The sequence below is a fragment of the Triturus cristatus genome, chromosome 4_2 (assembly GCF_964204655.1).
Source record: "Triturus cristatus chromosome 4_2, aTriCri1.1, whole genome shotgun sequence".
In the NCBI taxonomy this organism is placed as follows: domain Eukaryota; kingdom Metazoa; phylum Chordata; class Amphibia; order Caudata; family Salamandridae; genus Triturus; species Triturus cristatus.
Window position 1 is genome coordinate 117727789 of NC_140586.1, and position 21196 is coordinate 117748984.

General features: G+C 41.7%; 1 protein-coding gene across 2 annotated transcripts in view; it reads left to right on the top strand.

Annotated features, from left to right (window-relative positions):
- LOC146833125 (sphingosine 1-phosphate receptor 2-like) overlaps positions 1-21196 on the top strand; it is a 641976-nt gene that overhangs the window by 20353 nt on the left and 600427 nt on the right. The window contains exons 1-3 of one of the 2 annotated variants that reach the window (XM_085600750.1): positions 12034-12081; positions 12409-12483; positions 12898-12985. The gene's annotated coding sequence lies outside the window, so the exon portion shown is untranslated. Of the gene's footprint in view, positions 1-12033; positions 12082-12408; positions 12484-12897; positions 12986-21196 lie in introns of those variants that run through there. The other variant, XM_085600749.1, reaches the window with a different exon arrangement.

A 21196-nucleotide genomic window follows, 5' to 3' on the forward strand; every position in this document is an offset into this window, starting at 1 on the left:
GCTCCCAGATCTGGTCGTTGATGGGCAGCACCTTGAGCTGGGGTCTGATCTGCTGTGCCAAGAGCAGCTCCTCCTGGGCGATGCTGCTCCCATTTGTCCTCGCTCCCACTGCTGCTGGCGGGGCACGACCCGCTGCTGCTGTCTGCACCCTGGATGTCGTTCTCTACTGGCTCCGCAAACTGCAGCTGCTTGTAGGCAGCGGGTTCTGTGGGGCTCGAGGCTGGCTGTTGGTTCTGGCAGGGCATGGTCCCGGCGGAGGCGTGGCTGCTGTCAGAACAGTGCAGTGGATCGGCAACATGCACCGGGCCGCTGGTGTTAGCACGGAGAAGAGTGGCGTGTCATCAAGGACAGACAAGCCTAGGAGCATAGAACAAGCTCTTTGCTAAATTGGCGGCCATCTTCGAAAAAGGGTTTCCAAGTTTCTGTTGCGACAGAACAATTCTTGAGCGGCAATCTTTATTAGCCTGGCTGGCTTAATTAGCATACATTGTTAAATTGTATACAACGTCCGTACTTTGTTTTGCTAGCATATACGGCGTGTGTAGGATTAAGTCTTCTGTGCATAGCAAAGTACCTTTTGGTGCCTCTTCTTCGGTTACACGCTAGTAACCCTTTCAAGTTGTATTCATTTATTTTTCCACTTTCATATAGTACGGACATTTCTCATGGCGCTGTGGCTTTGAAAGTGAAAGTGGGCATGGCCCACTGAATGTAAGCAAAGCACGTTGTGGTGTGTAACGTAGGGAAAACTCAATAAATAACAAGAAAAAAACCTGAGAAGGCAGAAGCAAGCGGCAGGGAATGCGATCGCTTTCACTTTCGCGATCGCTTCAAAAACAAAGAAGCCGGCGAGTGCTGCGCGCGCGCCACAGCAAGCCATATGGTTTCAACTATCGCGCCCGTGTCTGGGCACGATAATTGAAACCATATGGCAGGAATGCGCGTAATAGACACCAATAGGCCTTTGGCCTATTGTGTGCTATGTTTAAAAAAAACACATAAGCAAAGGCCAATAGCAGGCCACAAAAGTAAAAACACACACACGAGTGTGTACAATTCCAGGGTCCATTTCGGAACCCCAAACAAAATGACTCTCGCTGCGCGAGCAGTTCTGCGCACTGCATCGCTAGGCGCGAGACCTAAAAAGGAGGACTGTATGCATTTAATCAGAATAGATACTGAGTGCCAGCCTGTACACAGAATAAAAAATGTTGTGAAGCTAAATTCCAATTCTATTAAGGATATTAAGTTGAGGAGAGTGCTTCAATTTTCTTTAGTAACTTCACAGCTGCCAAGAAAAAACGAAAGATCCTATCATTCTAATGTGAGGATTATAGTAACACACGACACCAACAACCAATGACAGGGTCCATAACAGTATACGATGGATTCCTTTTATCTCCTGTCCTCTTTCTTTGCTCAGAGGACAGCCATAAATTCAACCTGCAATTTCTCTTGATTTACGAACACTGCGTTTCCTTTGTAACTGCAAGATCGGAACAACAATAAACATGTCAGATTTATACCTATTAAAAAAAATCATATATGTTACAGTACAGAAATCAGGGAAAAAACTATACCAATGCAGTCCGGTGTACTAAATTCCCCGGGTGGGACTCTTTGCCGAAGTGCCAGGAGCGATAATCCTAGCTACTGTGCACTTAGTAGAAATTAAACTTGGAATCCCTACACCCTCTTTCTGCATTGTACCAGAGTGTGTTATTTTAAAAACACAAACTGCCAGCATACACACATTTATCATGCGTGCAAAGTACCACACTTCACCCCTTGTGTAGTGTACCCATGGACTCAGCACATGTTTCCCTCACGCACACCGTTCCACATCTACTCTGATTTAGGCCAGGGGTGAATTAAGCACACCGCAGTTGAACTTTTAAAAAGGGGAGTGAGTCTGTAGGCCGCACTCCAGTGACACAGGGTAAAAAGATCCTGTTCACTACTACTGATGACTACACAGTATGCTGCCACAACCACGCAGGTGCTGCCTAACTCCTGGAGAAGGCGGTATATGAAGGCAGAGCTCCGGGTGCCCCTCCCAGTCCAACAAGGCCGCAATCCAAGAGACTGGCCTATGTCATGGCTCACACACATGACCCGTGTTTGCATTTGACAAAAAATCTGCATTAGGCGTCTAGATTACAGTACAGTTGGGCACTCAGAGCAGGGCTACACATCTCTTACCATGCACAGCACTTTTCCAACCCAACAACCACTCACTATGTCTCAAAAAGTGGTGCATGTTGAAATATGAGCTGCTTTTTTTACTATCCAATTCGCAAATGGTAAGCCACTTTTATTTAGTGCCTGGGGTCTATTTTCTGTTCCAGTCCCCGTCAAGAATCATAGAAAAAAAGTTTCACGTCTCATCAGTAAAGGAAGATGAAGTCAAAACACTTTGCCTGCCTTCACGAAGGGTGATATTTTCCAACTTTTCCCGACTTCACAGATGATATGAAAACTGCTGCTTTCACCCCAAATAGTAGGTAGACATCTCCCACGAGGGTATTCCTAAAGTTAGCATGGATACTACCCACCTAGTAGGATTGGAGACTGTCTGGTGTAGACCAAAACACATGCTGGGGAACACATCAGCTGCTTTCCTATGTTATTACAAAAAGTACAATTAATTCCCAAATGCAAACTCAAGAATCTTTGCTTGGTGATGTAATCTGCTCTACATATTCACCACTCGAGTCTGGAACTTTGGCCTGCCAAAACGTTTGACACATGACCCCTCCTGCAGTCCCATCGGGTAGCCAACAGGCTGAGATGCAGTACTTAAAAGGTTCTTGTCTAGCCTTCCATAGATTTTCTGCTTACAAAATAGTGTTATTAAGGATTTTGTGTCCTTGGATGAGTGAGTGTGTGGGTCAGAAATTAATCATGGCTTACTCTGCATTGTGAATAAAATCAGTTTTATTTCTTACACAAAAAGCAATTGATAGTAGGATTATCAATGTATCTTCCAAGTTTACAATTCAAATACATCTGTGATTGCTGTTCAGCTTTGAGAAGTGTCTGACAAAGTATTTTTTACAGTCACATAAATATTACTTTTTGACGCTATTCAGAGCATCTGCTTAGAATCGAAGTTCACAGGCAGGCATTTGTGGGTTCAAATATGTGCAGTCATACCTTTGAGCAGGGCTGGACAGGGAACAGCTACCAGCCCTGGCAGATTGCTGCTCGACCGGCCCTGGGAGTGGGGCGCAGGGGGGGTTGCCAGTAAGAAGCACCGCTTCCACTTTTGTTACAGGGGGCCGATACTGCAGCACACTGCTGCAAAACCAGCACCCACTGATAAAACCGGCCGCAAAAACGGCCCCCACCCCTCCGGCCCATCGGAGAAACGCCCGGTGCCCGCTACAGCTAGTCTGGCCTAGCTTTCGGCCTCTGCCTTGACTTAGGAAAGAGCTAACCTGCAGGCCATGCCGTATGCATTATGAATAATGTTTCTTATTGTACATTAAAGGAAGAATCTTCAATCATTTTACTCTAAAACTACAAGGACATACCCAGGGTGTTACACATATTACATTATGTAAGAAATTGGGGTATTAGTTGAGTTGGGGAGGACCCACTTCAAATAATAATCCCAATCAGGCTGAACCACTAAAGTCACTAAATAAACTTGTGCTTAACCCTATGATAGCTTAGCACAAAGCGGTCAGGCTTAACTTAGAGGCAATGGGTAAAATATTTATGCTGCACACAAACAGTAATAAAGTGAAACACAACACAAGAAAAACGGAAAACCAATTTCACAAAATAGAGTAAATTTAGATTTATAAAATGACTCAAAAACAATCAAAATCCAATAGATTGAACCAGGAATGTGAATTTTTTAAAGTTTGAAATAAACATAGAGCCAGAAAGCACCAAGTGCCAACCACGGTATCTGGTCAGATTAGACCTGATCACAGTCAAAAGCTAAGGCTCACCAAGATGGAGCGCTAGTCAGATACAGGGACCAGGTTTTGTCCCGGTGGAAAGATGACCACTGGCTCTAGAAACTTTTCTGAAGAAAAAGTGTTGGTTGACAAGCAGTCAGTGGGGCAAACTGCAAGTTAGATGCGAAGTAGGGCTAGACAATGGCGGGTTGCTGCTCTTTGTCAGTCCCGGAGAAGATCTCTATGTCCGGACTTAGAAACATTTCTGAAAGGCAGGACTCCTTCTGCTGGGCAAACCAGCAAGAGGAATGAGACCAGCAATTTGGCATTGGCGATTTTGGGTCAATGGTGGTAAATCCACCATGAGTCCGTAAATCATTTTTCTAGCTGCTCCCAAACTGAAACAAAACTTTTAAATTGTTATAAATTAACCCAATATTTTCCTATGGGAGAGCCAGCCTTGCCACAGTGAAAAACTATTCTGTACTACTTTTCAAATAACATTCAACCTGCCCTATGGGCTGTTAGAGCCTACCACAGAGGTGACTTATAAGTCTTACCTTAAAAAGAAATTATAAAAAGGAAAATTTAGGCCTCGAAAAAGTTTCTTTTGCCAGGTCAAAATGATAGTTTAAAACTGCAATCACAGGCTCAGCGGCAGGCCTGGAGACGTTTTATAGTGCCCTTTTAGTTGGTAGCACAGTAAGTGCTGCAGCACACTATTAGCATTACATTTGCAGACTCAAGTACATGTAGTACCATATACTAGGGACTTAAAAGTTAATTAATTGTGCCAATTTGTAACATATCAAGGGAGAGCACACATGTTTTATCACTGGTTAGTAGGAGTAGAGTGCACAGAGTCTTATAGCCAACAAAAAATGGAGTCAGGAAAGGTGGGAAAAAATCTAGGTGAATACCACACAAAAGATGGTAATTTTCTCCACAAACCATTTCATACATTGTCATAACTATTAGATTAGTTGTTGCAAAAAATAAAGAAATTTGCTCTGTACAAAAGTACTGCCTATTTGCAAGCTTAAAATATGATTGTTTGCTATTCACAAAGGGATTTACAAGTAGTATCTTTATGAGTGAGACCTTATGTGCAGAGACTCCGCACTCGAAAAGATACTACTCATAAATCCCTTTGTGAATAGCAAACAATCGTAAACTTATACAAAAGTGCAAGTTTACCATTGTGATTCAGGCCCTGAGTGTATGCAGCAGACTAGCAAGGATAGCATTTGTATATTGAAAAGAAGAGATGAGCGAATAGCACCTTGGGTTCCACCGATTTCAAATTACCTGAGGAGGACTCTTTGGGATCGATTACTTAGGAAACATGGGAGCCAGTGTAAGGCTTTGCACCTACAGCCAATTTCCTGGAGCCTCTGCAGAACTAGTTGATGGTTGCGGGCGTTGGAGGCAATCGACAAATCGAGTGGGATTAAAGATCCTTTGTCTCGGTCACCATCTTGGATCACCAAAAGTAGAGAGAACAATGGCTATGGTGCTTCATTCCAGGCCAAGCTTGCCTCAGAAGGATGAAGAATGTAATAGGATTTTATGAAAGTGTGGAGCTAAAAGGTTACATATATTCTAATAATTTGTCTAAGTAAGGCAGAAAGGAGATAGGTCTAAAGTTAGTAAAACCTGAATGCTCCAGATAAGGCTTCTTCAACAATGATGAGACATTTGCAGTCTTCCATGTGCTTGGAACCAAGTCGGAAGCCAAGGTGCTGCTAACAGGACACAGAGATGTACAGTAATAATGGCACCCGCTTCTTTCATCAGTCGAACTGGACAGAGATCAACAGGTGAACCAGATGCATGTTTCAAGGAGTGTATGAACTTCTCAGGAGGATAGCTGGATGAAGGATTCAAAAAGTGGAATCACTGACTGGTGTGGAAAACAAAATAGATGAAAATAGAGGGGGACAGGGTACTTTTTTGGAGAGAATTTCATGGTGGAAAGAAGCTACTTTATCACCAAAGTAAAGGGATAGGTCATGACAATTTTTTTTAAAGGTATAATACTGGATTGAAGACACCATGGATTAGTAAACTCTGTGACAATTCTGAATATTTCTTTTGCTGGTTTATAACAGTAGGTATACATTTATTGAAATAACCTTTTTCCTGATTGGATGCCATATCTGTAGTCTCATTGTTTCTTTTGGCATATCATTCATTGGTCTTAATAAATGAAAACAGTTTGGTAAGAGAAAATCAGCAACCCAATTGGGCGCCCTGATGTTAATCAGAATACAGCCATATCTGGTGAATCGTTTTTCTCCAGCTTCTTTTGACCCTACAAGGTTCTTATTTAAGAATGGTGAGATCTGTGGTGAATAAAGGGGGTTTGTTCACTGGCGTATTATTTGGAGGAAACAGGGAATCAGGTTTGCGAGTGCATTATTAAAGAAAGATTAACTGAGCGCTGGATCAAAAAGGGAGAATTTGGAGATATAATTCTGCAGTTTCTCCTGCAGTCGTTCTTGAAAACTAAAAGTTATTTAGTTGCTTCCACTTCCAGCAAAGTGGTATGGTGTTTGCTAAGGGGAGTCAGTCAGAAGTTTCCAAACTGAAAGAGATGTTATCAACAGTTTTTCAAGAGCAAAAAATTAGATCAATCATGTGGCCTGCTTAGTTAGAGGGCAAATGATTTTGAAGGTCAAGATCCAAATTAGGGGTATTGTAAAGGAAGGATTCTGTCATGCATGTGAGGGCTTCAAGTTGAAGATTAAACTATAACCAGAAGGTGCGTTATGGTAAAGTGGCACAAAAAAGCTGATAGGTCAGCTAGGGTGGAGTAAGGAGAGTCAACAGCGTATAAATCAGAATCATAGATAGATTTATCAAATGAAATTTGAAGACACCCCTAAACTTTTAGCATCTGAAGTGTAGGAGAGTCAAAAGGGGCGACTTTAAATTCAGAATGTCATATGACGGCCAATCCGCCGTCTTGGAGTGATGCCCTAGAGGTACTAGTGATTCAAATAGTGATAGTTAGCCATGTTTATGTTAGTCAAGTGATAGATATAAAAATATTGTGAAAGAGGTATGCTGTCTCAAGATTATGCTTAACACCAGATCTTACATTAAACAGAAAAGCCCATCTGAACAGGTACTAGTGGCAAGGTATTTAAAAGGGGGAGTAGGGAAGGTAGAGACTTTAAGCAACAAGGATATTAACTATAGATTCTGCAAGAGGGAAATAATCCCCTAGATTCTGAAGTTGTTCTGAAGTGTAATAAAACATATTTTGTGTGTCGGTTTGCCTTGTCAGTTCAACACTGGGAAGGTTAAAAATGTCATGGCTTTTTTGCACAGCACTCTTATTAGTATACAGTTGTATCTCTCCAAATATTCAGACTCACAACCTCCATATTGTGGGATTGTCTTCATAAGACAGCTGGGTGCAACACAGACCTAGATTCCCAACTATTCCCAAACACATCTTGTAAAATAAACTAGGTCGATTTGTTTCCCCAATGTTTATTAATCCTGGTTATGGGGTAACACTGACAAGGAAAAGTAACGGTTATCTGAACATTTTATCCAGATGCCCAAATTCATTCTAGTTTCAGTTTTCTTTCAGTAGTAAAGATCTATTCTTACCACTTGTTAATTATTCAGAGAATACATAAGACAAATCTGTTTTTCAAAAAAAGTAAATCAAACATCTTTTCCTGCCCAGAAATGACCTGGTTAAAGCTCTCACTAACTAGTCCTCACAAAAATGTCTAGCACTAATAAGTCTAGAAAAATGGGCAACCAACTATGCCACCCTTTTTATTTGTGTATGATAACCCACATTCAATTTAATTACAATTCAATATTTATTACAGATTTGGATCTCCAATGAGGTCCACATAAAATATACATAAAATTATTACTTGATAAATATAATAAAACATAAGGACAATTCATTTCTCAGTCTACTGATAAATATCAAAACCCTTCATAGCTGGTCTTAGATTTTCCCTCACGTAGCATACTTAGATATTATCAAATACCCTAATGAGCGAGATACAAATAAAAGCTCCCAACATTAAGGCCAATAAGCAGCACCAAAATCCTAAATGAAAACCTCTACCAAAACAAGAGGCACACGTTTAGGTCCGTCCTAAACAATAGTAGCTTTGGGATAGATTCAGTTTAGAATAATATACATCACATCAGTTGCTTGGTAAAAAACAGAAAGATGTTCTGAAACAATTAGCGGATTTGGTAAACAATACATTTTCCTTTAACCACAAAACCTAAAGACAAAATATAATCTAATTTTGCGCAAAAATGCATTAAATAGCAGCAACTACATAGGCACATTTCTAAAAACATTTTACAACAACATGTAATAACAGCTTCTTTAGAAAATCAAGATTTAAAATAGCAGCAAGGGTGTGGGAGTACAACATGCCACCTGCTCTAGGATCTCACCAAAATTGGATTTGAAGGCACTGTTGGAAATGGCATTTATGACATCTAACAAAAGTATAATCCGCAGTGCAACCGTTCATACCATACGTTATTTCCTTGGGCAGGAATCCAGTATTAATTAACTGGAGCCCATTTTCTTTATCCCTCTGTGGCTGAACAGGTTATCCATTAGCAGTGATGAAAATCATTTAGGTAGATGTAGAGAGCACCAAACCTCCTGCCACTATTTTGATTCAGAAAAAGGCCCTGTTAGTTGCTACTCTAACTTAGACTCCCATTCCTTTATTTTGTTACTTACTTTGATTACTAACTCAGCAATATCTATTATTTCATGTGATAGTAGCCATTACTGAACGCACTGCTTTATTTATTTCATAAGAATTGATAGTTCACAGGTCAAAATGGTGACCCTCCAATGTGGACCATGCACCTTCATGGCTGGTCTCCAACTTGAGCCAGTTGTATGGGCCAAGGGTTTCAAGAGGAATCTGGTCACTAGCTAACTGTGGTGTTTGCAGCCTGGATCTTGCTGTTTGGTGATGTGTGGTTCCAGATTGGACCTATGGCTGAGTCCAGATTTGGCTAGCATATGCAGGGATCAGTACCCGGATGCAGCTGTCAGTTACGGCAGCAGTTCACCGTACAGATTCAGCTGTGGCTGATGCTGAGTTTGTTTACAACCAGGTTGAACAATCTGGAGACCATATTGGTCTCCTGGCTCATTGCACTTTCAGACAGTGGCAACAGGTGATCTTTGAAAGTGGTGTGGCATAATACTTGCCATGAATGCCAATGTGCCAGTGATCGACGATATGAAGTAAGCAAGGCTACGTTGTTGTAGGTGGGGCATGGGAGTTTTCATCGTGAGAACATTTTGGGGAAAAAAATGCTGTCAAATAATGCATTTTAAATCACAATTTTCAAATACAGTTGCTATAAATCCAAGATTTAGGTCATTCGTGTTTGAAGTACCCTGCTGGATAGAGCTAATTACTCTGCTGGCCAACTAGCTGACAGTTCAAAGTCTCTTCTTCAACAATAGTCCCATTTGGAGGGTTTGCAAGAAGGAAGAAAGGAAGAAATATGCATAAGGTGATCAGCTTCCACTCTCTGACAGGCATGGGCATGTATTTCTCATGGGGACCAAAGGAGAGCAGGTAGCCCTCTGGCACCATTTCCACAATAGTTCTTTTTAAAGAGTTGCACGAAAGAAACCAGTTTTGGGTGGGCAAAGCTTACCTCACAGAGGAGGTCTTGCTGACACCTGGTTCATTCTGCTTTTTAAAATATCCCTGAAAGCTGTGCAGAAGGTTAGTCAATCTGTGGGCTGTGCCAAGGAGATGTCAGTTAGAGTTGGAGGAGTGATGTGACATCTCTGTGTTGGGTAGGGATGCACGCCTTCTAGAACTGTTTGTAAAAGAAGAGAATAATCCCTCTGAACCAAGGGGATATGGTTGTCAAACCAAATTTAATATTGCTGCCCACAGTATGTATATAATAGGTTATACTACACATGCACTCTAGTCTTACAATCAACAGACACACAAACTGGAACCACAAGAACAATAATGTGAGAACCAAATGTTAAGAAAATATGTATGCGTTTAATCAGATAAAAATTGTATACATAATGCATAACAAATATCTCATACATAAAATATGAAACATATACTAGACATAACCATAAAGAAGGTGAAGATTTTTTTTTTATACAAACCAATCTGTCTTTGTACATGTACACCTCTACCATTCATATCACTGAACACCCTTGAATTTGTTTTTAGTCATATAGGAATGTCCGGTGTTGGTAGGTGGTGTCATTCATTGACGTGTTTCGGTGGGATTTATTTATCAGTACCACCTTCTTCAGGACTATGATACATATATCTTCTATAAAATATAAACATAAAAAGATTTTACAACTTCAAATGCAACTCCAACCACATATTTAGAATGTACAGCTGGAAGTCCACTTCTCCAATAAATGATGTCTCTTTTCAAAATGGCCTTGGCAGTAAACAACATATCGCTTAACCAGGCCAGAAAACAAGCTCTATTTTCATGATAATTTTATACGCTACATGTCAAAGGCATGGTTTCATCTAGGTTAAAATATTTGCAGTAAGACAAATCAGTTAGTTCTGTATGAACTAATATTACAGAAATATCTTACGACATTCCTCATGAATGGGTTTACTCCTGCGCCAATATGTTTCAATTCTCGTAAATTACGTCCCAGTTTTAGTCATCAGTTAGTGGCGCAGTCTAGTCAGGCCTCTTCATCAAGTACATAAGTATAAAACCTGGAGTAGATGATGAGGCCTGGCAAGATTAAGACTAACTGAGGACTAAATCTGGGAAGTAATTGACAAGAATTGAAAAACATTGGTGCAACAGTAAACCCATAAACCCATTCATAAGGAGTGGGCCACGATATTGATGTGCCAACATTCCAGAAGTGCCCTTGGAGTTGTGCTCAGGATGTTTGCTGTGAAGTTCTTGATTGCACAATGTGCATTTAACATTCAGGCTGTAGATTTTCTTTTGCCTTGGTGGAAGGATAAAACACTTCTATACAACTTACTCCTTCTCAGGCTTAGTGAATGGCGCTGATTGGGATTTTTTAGGCACAACAATTACCTTGTCAAACTGGGATGGGGTTGCTAAGTTCAGCCCATTGCTTGCTGTGGTTAATGGCTCCTTCTTCCCATTTTTGCTGGATGCCATGATGGATTTGGATTGAAATTCTTCCAGCTGCTTTTGCCAAAGAACAATGGCAAATGGTATTCAGGAAGATTCTTTCCTTTTTTGTAGTCTGTGGTCTTGTTTTAAGTGCTATTTAATGTCTGGCCAATCAGTAAATCAAGATTTATTGTGGGATGTTGACCAAGTAGCGGTATTAAGTGGGTGGTACATATGCATTTCTATGCAATGTTTCTGGCCAGGCGAGGCACCCACCACCCTTGAAGGCGGCAAAGCAGCATTGTGCATGGCCATTGGCAGTGCGCAGATGGGGGATTGGCTGTAGAGCTCGGCCTCTGGACAGGTATTGTACCTGACACACCTGTGTTCAGCCAACCCCTCTTTTAGTCCTTCAGCCTTGTGCAGTGGGGGGTTTGGGGCCCTGCGTCCAACCCCCTGCTGCACACAGCCTACAGGTTGACTGCTTGTGGAGCGATGTTGCAAACATTGGCCACAGGATAAACCCTGTGTAAAATATGCCTTATGAATGACTTAAAAGTGTGTGCAGTGGAGGTTGAATGCTTGCAGAGGGTTCAGTTTGGGGCCTTTTCAGAACTTAGGCATTGAGTCCAAGGCCTGACGCTAATTGGATGCATGACATTGGAGGCCATGACTAACAATATCAAGAGTGATGTTATCAATTATGTCATTTATCAGTATTGAGTCATGTAATAAGTGCTGTCGTAAGCAGTGCATGATGAGGGTTTTAAGTTATAATGAGTTTGCTAAACTGTAACTGGTGTATTTCCGTATTAATCTGTTTTTTTAACATTAGCTGGTGCCTCAATCCAACATCTAATGACGTATATATGGTTTCTCTAGATTGTTCAAGTGGGGAGTGCTTGTGTTCCAGTGAGACTAGTGGACATGTCAGGGAAGGAGTTTCTGTCAGTCAAGACTTGGAGCCAGGACTAGAACACTGGGAGTGGACGTCAAGTGAGTCTTACTGCCCAGTGTTGAAGTCTGTTCCACGATGAGCAAGGTATGCTTACATTTAGGTTGATGGGCAGGACAGGAAGTGAGAAGGGCCCACAGCGGTGGGGTTCATTTTGACTCCCTTTTGGCTGCTGCACTGTATCCAACTATATGAAGTGCAGTGCAAGATTGTTGAATTGCGTATAGCTTTATAGTGACAATAGTGAAAATGTATGTAGCCAGTGTAGGAGTGATATCACTTGATATTATACATTTTTATGACAGGGAACCATCTTTAGGACAGAGGTTTAAATGAGTGAATTGTATTGGTTACTTAAGCAGTATATTTTGATGCCTTTAAATAATAACTTGTCCTTTTCTCTCCTCCATTCAGCAATTCTCAAGAAAACAGCCATGAAGGTCAAGGGCACTTCCCCCAGCACTTCTTGAGACATTCCCTCTGCTGCTGGTAAGTTATGTTTTTATCTATTTTAACTTACTGGATTTAACAATTAAATTTCACCTCGGTTAACATGCCTCAAAGCCCTCTGTATCTTCTTTTTTGCATTTTTCCTATCTTACCCTTACCTACTTTAGTCTCCATTAACCCCTCATATATCTTTGTGTTTCATTTTATATTCCCTTCTGTTTCTGAAGCCTTCCATGTTCTGTCTTCTTCGTTTTCCTTCTTGCCACTCTTTTTTTTCTTACTGCGACATCAGTCTATCATTTGGCCCTCTCTTAGATTTCTGCTCTCCAATCCCATCTAGTTTGAGTAACAATATTTTCAGATTTGTTGTGTTTTGTGCTTATAACTTGTGCACATTCTGTAGTTAGTAGTGATATTACTAAGTAAGCACCTTTGTGTTTACTTTTTATCCAGTACCTACCCAGGTTAGAAGAAGGCCAGGCCCAAGAGAACCACCCTACAGAGCAAAAGGGGGATGAAGTGGCTGCTGCTGGGACGAGTGGTAAGTCAATGTCCTTTCTCAATGGCAATTGCTGTTTTAGTTAAGGTATTCCTTCCATCCTTCCTTGCATATAGGCCCAGTACCCAGTCCATTTTAAATTGTTTGCCTTTATTCCTATGTTTCTGTCGCTTAATGAGAAGATGAAGAGGTATGTTGCCTAGCGCCCACTGCCCACAAACTCTCATTGTGTCCCATTCCATTCCCATCATGTGCCACATTCTCCTACAACTTTTTTCTCAGTTTCTTGTTCTCTAATGCCATCTCCCTCACTGGCCTGTCTCCTACCTTGCATTAACCACATGATGTGAGAGTCACATGGCCCGACCTGTCCACAGCCAAACCTAAACCTAGCCTAAGCCCTGACATGGCACCTAACACTCACCCTCCCTGGAAAGTTATATATATTGTACTGTAATGAATCATGAAGGGTGGTGTGGCGTAGGTTGGTAGAGGAACTCTGGGGAGGAACAGGACTTTAGGGAAGGGAAAGAGCAGGGTCATTGGAATACTTACTGCTGCTATATAACAGCTGTAGAAATAATTGTCCTGAAGTAATGCCACACCACAAGGTTAGCTCAATTAATGTCACCATTTTTTTCCATGGCTATATTATTTTGCAGCTAGTCATTCTTTTTAAACGCGTGTTAACTGTTTGGTGAAGTATCACCCCAGTTCAGCTAATTTACACTTTTCACCCATTTTAGTAAAAAGATATTTTTTTAATTATGTATTTAATAATGCCACATAATGCCCTAGAGACCAGGTAGACTGTGGGACTGTCTGACTATACAAACGTGTGGTTGCATTGGTTAGTACAATTCACATGCTGTATGGTCTTTCCTCAGGCCATCCAACAGTCCCCCCCAGAGCCTAGGAGTCCTCTGAGGCTGCCTCAGACCATCACTGGCGGAATATAGATGTTCAGCCGTACCTCCATAAAATGTAGGCCATACAGGTAGCCTTCCTGCTGCTAGTAAACCTCAAGGACGAGGAGGCAGCGGTGGTCACAGTCTCTAGTGTCCAGCAAGCTGAGAGGAGGCAGCACCACAGCCAGCAAAGGCGGATGAGCCTTGCATCCAGCAGCACCACGTCGACCACCGGAGCAGCCTGTTCCCTAACCACGCTGCAAAGGTCCTCCTCTGCTAGATGCTCAAAATTCTGGATGAACCTAACGGCAATCAACAACACATTTTTAAAAGACTTTGGGAAGTTGAAAGACATCTTTATTGCGGGTAATAAAACTAAGTTGAGGGTTTTAGTAAGTAGGAAGTAGTGGCGCCCTGCAAGTATGCGTGTAGAAAGTTTTGGTGGACATGTGAGTATGGTGCTAAACAGGAAGGGGAGACTCTATTAACCCCTCAAAGTGTGTAGGAAAAGCCCTACAACAAACTGTACAACAAAGTCCTGTGTAAACATACAAGTTCAAAAACATAGATGCAACATAATATACAAGTGGTACGATCCGAGTGCTAAGGTAACACTGGAAATTCTTTATTCTGTAACAGAAACGCAACCAGCCGACACGTGTTTCGTCGGGGAAATGAACCCCACGACTCTTCAGGGCTGAAAAAAGTTGCTTGAGCGAATTGTATTCCCAAAACCGGTGATAATTCCAACCCAGCTGGGTACAAAGTTGCAAAGACAGGATAATGAGGCAGCAAAATCAATCTAAATCAAGAGTCCTAAGTAATTGTGCCGCAAGTAAGACGAGGAGTAGTTTCATCAATAGTGTTTAAATAACTGGTAGAAGGATTACCCCCGAAATGCGTTTACACATGTGCAATCAAAACAAATGATAGCAAATGGGACGAACACGGGTGTGTGTTCCCCATGGATATTACGGATAAGAAGAAAAGGCACGTCCTGGCGGCAACTGGAATCGTGTGATTGCACATGTGTAAACGCATTTCGGGGGTAATCCTTCTACCCGTTATTTAAACACTATTGATGAAACTACTCCTCGTCTTACTTGCGGCACAAGTACTTAGGACTCTTGATTTAGATTGATTTTGCTGCCTCATTATCCTGTCTTTGCAACTTTGTACCCAGCCGGGTTGGAATTATCACCGGTTTTGGGAATACAATTCGCTCAAGCAACTTTTTTCAGCCCTGAAGAGTCGTGGGGTTCATTTCCCCGACAAAACACGTGTTGGCTGGTTGCATTTCTGTTACAGAATAAAGAATTTCCAGTGTTACCTTAGCACTCGGATCGTACCACTTGTATATTATGTTGCATCTATGCTTTTGAACTTGTATGTGTGCACAGGACTTTGTTGTACATCTTTATTGCGGGTGTTGGAACTGTTGTGGGTGGTCGAAAGTGGCACAGTTGTGGAAGGGGTAGTTTTACTTTTATTAGGATCGTTTTTGGTGGATTTAGGGAGATGGTAGTCCTGTTGTGGGTGGTGAGAGCAGGACAGTTAGGGTAGGGGTAGTTTTTATGGTCTGGCTGAGAGTGCAGCTTCCACCAGACAATTATGTGAGCATTACTAGTGATTGCTTTGGATCCGTCCACATGTTGCGAGCGAAGAGTACATGTTTTGAATAGACAGAAGTGGTGTGCTTCCACAAAAAAAGTGCTTGCCCTCCACACATCTGTGATCATTTTTGTTATTTATCCAGTGCCTACGTTTGATCTTTCAGGGGCACACACATCTCATTGCAATGCTCTTAAAGGGACTGAGATAACTAGATCATTTATGTTGTTTTTATCTTGCAGCAGTACAGAGGAGAGAAGGGCAGTTATTAACCTACATACATTTTTAAGTGTGCCTTGACAGTGTAACTAACACTTGACATTTTAACCTAAACCAATATTATTGTACTGTTCTTTGCTTCCACACAAATACATGTCCTTTCCCATTCTATCTATCTGTAATGATGCACATTAATATACAGCATTCTTTTAAAGTCAGACACTATTGGCATTGCCAATGCTTATATTAGGATGTTGTTAGGAGGATTTAGGGAGGGGTTGGGCCTGTTCTGGGTGGTGATGGTGGGACATTTGAGGAAGGGAGACATTCTTTTAGAATGTTTTTTGTAGGGTTTAGGGAGAGGGTACGCCTGTTGTGGGTGGAGTGGCTGAATTTACTTTTTGCTAATATACATACTTTGTTTTCCGTGTGAGCTTTTAATTATTATTGTTGCTCATAATTATTATCATTATTATTATTATTTTGGTTAGTTGTTCCATTGGTTGTACTTACATCTGCAAAACAAGATGCTCCACCTATGTATCGTCACAGCAGACGCTGAGCCCCGATCCTGGCACATCACAAAGAAATTGTTCAATTGAATTGTCCACAATCATCGTCCTCTCTCTAGTCTATTCTATAGTATATACGAGACTTGAGCTTCCTTACCTCCCAGCGTGTCAGAATGCCTGCCTGCCAGTTCACCATCCTGCAGTCCATATTGGAAAACTGATGATGCATTAAAACATCTCAAATGGCATCATTGATGACATCATCCAGTGATTGTGAGTGCTTTCTAAAAGTTACTGAGTGTTAAACATATATACTAAGGTAACTCGTTGTGGAAGTGCCTGTATGGGTAAGTGAGTAGGTATGTAAGTGGTGTATACAAGAGTGATTGGGTATATAAGAGACTGTATATATGAGATAGTGGGTGTGTGATTTTTTTGTATAGGTGAGCGAGTGGGTATGTCAGTGTGTGTATGAGTAAGTGAGCGGCTGTGTGAACATCTGTATAGTTGACTGAGTTAGTGTTTCAGTGTTTGTAAATGGTGAATCAGAGGGTGCATGAGTGGCTGAAAGGGTGTTTGAGCAGATACATAAGTGCCTGTATCGGCAAGTGATAGGGTACATGAGTGGCTGTCTCAGTGCATCAATGGGTGTGTAAGTGGGTGTATCGGAGAGTGAGTGGGTGTATGAATGGCTGTATGCATGAGCGAATTGGTGTTTGAGCAGTTGTATGTTTTTTTGGTTTTTTTTTGCATCGTTTATATAGCGCGAACTCGACCCGAAGGTATTGGAGCGCTGTACATGAGCACTGTATTTACACTACATATTCAGGCACGGGGAGATTAAGTGATTTGCCCAGAATCACAGGATGTGGACGCGACCTCGAGGCTCGAACCCTGGTTTCCTGCACTAAAGTCGGCAGTTTAAGCCGACGGACCACAGAGTATGTGGTTCTTCCAGTCACTGTATAAGTGAGTGAGTATATATATCAGTATATGTATAAGTAACTGAGTGGCTGTGTGAGCAATTGTATGGATGATTTTGTGGCTGTGTGAGTGACTGTATGGGTGAGTGAGTAGGTGTGCGAGTAGGTATATGGTTAACTGATTTACTGTCTCAGTAGCTGTATGGGTGTATGAGTGGGTGTGTAAGTCTGTCCTGACTAGGATGAAGGGTCCCTACTTGGACAAAGGTGCAAGCCCTTGCCAACTAGAGACCCCCATTTCTAACAGCAGGCATCTTGCTTTTTTAGGAAATGGCCTGGAGGCTTCCACAGCTGACCTAGATATTGAAAAATCTATGGTTGACCCTAAGTTTGAATACATTTTCTTTCCTTGTCACCGCTCAGTCACCATTCCAAATGTCTGCATCCTTGTTGATTGTTTATCTGTGATGCGCGCACTTGTCTTGACTTTTTTTGGGGTGGGGGTAGTTTTCTTTTATATAGAAGACATTTCTGTTGTATGTTGCTTTTTTAATCTGAAAAGTAGAATGAATCCTCAAATTCAAGGAGGTCGTCTGTAGGATGATCCCTTGCCACACTTGCGATGCACAAGATATTTTCTTCATTCATGGCTGTGTGAGCAATTGAATGGATGATTTTGTGGCTGTGTGAGTGACTGTATGGGTGAGTGAGTAGGTGTGCGAGTAGGTATATGGTTAACTGATTTACTGTCTCAGTAGCTGTATGGGTGTATGAGTGGGTGTGTAAGTCTGTCCTGACTAGGATGAAGGGTCCCTACTTGGACAAAGGTGCAAGCCCTTGCCAACTAGAGACCCCCATTTCTAACAGCAGGCATCTTGCTTTTTTAGGAAATGACCTGGAGGCTTCCACAGCTGACCTAGATATTGAAAAATCTATGGTTGACCCTAAGTTTGAATACATTTTCTTTCCTTGTCACCGCTCAGTCACCATTCCAAATGTCTGCATCCTTGTTGATTGTTTATCTGTGATGCGTGCACTTTTCTTGACTTTTTTTGGGGTGGGAGTAGTTTTCTTTTATATAGAAGACATTTCTGTTGTAGTGTTGCTTTTTTAATCTGAAAAGTAGAATGAATCCTCACATTCAAAGAGGTCGTCTGGAGGATGATCACTTGCCACACTTGCGATATACGAGATATTTTCTTCATTCATGGTTGTGTCTTCTAGAATTCTGCAATTTTGGGGTGTGAAATGTTTATTCATTTTAATCATCATCAGCCTCTCCACATACATTTTGAAGAGAGAGACTGGTCTTTCTGACTTGACACTTACTCCAGCTGCCCTGAATACGCACTCAGAAGATATATTACTACAGGTCATACTAGATATTTTATTGCAGGTCTTCTGAGCTCTGGACACTATTCCTTTTTCCCATGCCAACAGGCCAATTGGTCTTGATCACAGTAATCTTCTGTTGGGTAATCTAAATAGTTCTGTACCATTTTCTTAAGTGTTATTGTTGACACGTTGTTTTCCAGTTGCCTGCACCTGTGCACTTGAATTAAGTCATCCCATATACATAAACCAAGCTATTTGGAAGTGAAGCATTTGGTGCTGTAGTTTTAGCAGAAGAGGATGATGTTACCAATAGTGTGTGCTGCTGCTTCAGTTGCAACACATGCTCTCTGCAGGTTGAAGTCAGAACTTTAGTTCTGCTGTGGCCTCAAATTTGCAAATGTTTCATCTTATGGGTCACACGCTTCCTGACAATCCAATTCTCATAAACTGAGACATCCACTGTTGAAAAAGGAATGAATGTGACCAGCACATGCTGTACTTTAAATCCTGTATCGTGGCACAAATCTACTTTTAGGAAGACACAATCTCTATTCTGAAGCCTTTGATCTGTGTTCAAATGAAGGGTTATGCTGTCGACCAAAGCAGCTGCTTCTTCATTGACATTGGTAAATGTTTGAGCCACCTTTTTCAAATGTCCTGGTGCAAGAATGCGACCACTTGTAAAAATCTCAAACAATACTCACATTTGGATAAGGCACTCCACCAGTCCCCATTTGCTATCCTCCATTGTCATGGTTTTGACAGCCACATCCCCTCTCCGTTGTAGTGCATAATCATAGATAGACTTGTACTCGCTCAAACAGGCGTTACAGGATACCGAAGGTAGAGTTCCAACAGGTTGGCAGCTTTTGTGTGAGGGCTTTTACAGGGATTCTATTAGAAGACTAAATTATTCTTAACTGCTTTGATGCTTTGAAAGAATGACTAAAATGTGTGCAAATCCGGCAACAGTTGACCAGTATGGTTTTGACTATTGCTTCTTATTTGAGGAGTACTGCAAAATTAGGTTGATGAAATGTGCTAAACATAGGACTCTGAAGTATCCTCCATCAGCCATTCCTTTGACAATATTACTGCCTTTGGCAGTGGCAACAAATCCCATACAGAGACCTCTGGGTTGAAGTGATTCATAAATTCTGGCATTAAATTCTTCCGAGATGTTGACAGCTGTATATGATTTCGCCATGGAGAACATTGCAACTGTTTCCTGACGTTGAATGCCTTGAAAAGCATCCTCAATGTTGAAACCAGAATTATCCTTTGCTGAACCCTCTTGAAGAAGGCCCAGTGTGAAGTGATGCATTTGTAGTCTGTAGCTTGACAGCTGGTCTACATGTCTGTCATGAGGTGGAGGGACTGAACAGTGCTCTCCTTCATTGCTTTGCTAACCAATTCCAGCACTTGGTGCAGGACTGGCAAAGTAACAGTGAAAAAACAGGTTTGGTTTGGAACTGTTCCATTTTAGGCAGAGGGTCTCCACAAACTGCAGACACCCCTCTCCTTCCACCAAATAAAAAAGCAATAGGCGGTCAATGATTAATATTTTGGCCAGCTTCCCACTGTAAAAATTGACTATCTCATGGTTTCGGTGGCATAGCGGCTCCTTGCTGATCATAGATTTGAAAGTGCCTAGTTGTGATTGTTTTCTTTGTGACAATACCTCCACAGTGTCCTAAAGGGACTATGTAAGCTGCTTGGAAGCTTTGGATTGATTATATCCTGCTTTTGTAGTGCCTTGCTAGGATTCTACAGGTGATGACTTAACAGTATGGGTGACAGTCACACAGCTGCTTTGCATGACATCGTCCCCACCATCACCTCCTTCTATCAATTTAACTTCTGTTCTTTTCCTGTCACACCAGCCACTATTGTTTTCAGATGCTTCCAACACAATTGCATCTTGACTGTTCTAATTGACCAGTTGGCCCCCGGTTGCATAATGTCTGCCTGGCTTACTGCAACAAATAGTTTGTAGCAGAGTGAGCATTCTGCGATATGCTTCTCTTGAAGCCTAAGTGTAAAGTAGCTTCAAATTGGGTACAAAAGCTTTCTTATCAAGACAATCCCTTAAGAGCTTGTTGAGGTGGAGGTAGGTGATTCTGTTTCCCTTTGTTTAGAGCTGGCAGTGCGGGTGGTAGAGGTGGTGGTGGTTGCTGCAGGTTTTTGGCTTTTTGAAAGATACCCACACGAACAATCACTGGTTCACCATTTTGCTCACATCCAAGGCTTCAATTTCCTTTGTCTCTCACACTGGTCCGATCTGGGTTCAACACATGTCAAGATTAGCAGTGTGTCGAACTCGCAGAGTTTTACCCTGCAAAATTTGGCAGAGTTGCATAAAAACTCAGCAAGATAACACAGAGTTCCACCAACGGGTGGAAAATATTCAGTTTGCGCTGCTCGAGCTGCAATTTAGAGCTGGCAGTGACAGCAGCACTGAAAATCAGCGCAAAGTGCGCCATGTGTTGCACAAATGCATTCAAGTTGATTTTGCTGCCATTCAGGTTGAAAATCTAATTGATCAGCAGCAAATATACTCAAACAGCTGCCCTCTGACACCGACTGCTCATGACAGCCGGCGACCGCTCACATTAGTAAATCGCGCTAGAGGATTTCGCTTGCCAGCTTGCATTTTTTCAAGTCTCATGAGAGAAAAATTCCGCCTCACGGCAATTGACAGAATTTGGCCAGAACTCAATGTTAAAGAGTAACATGGAGTGACCA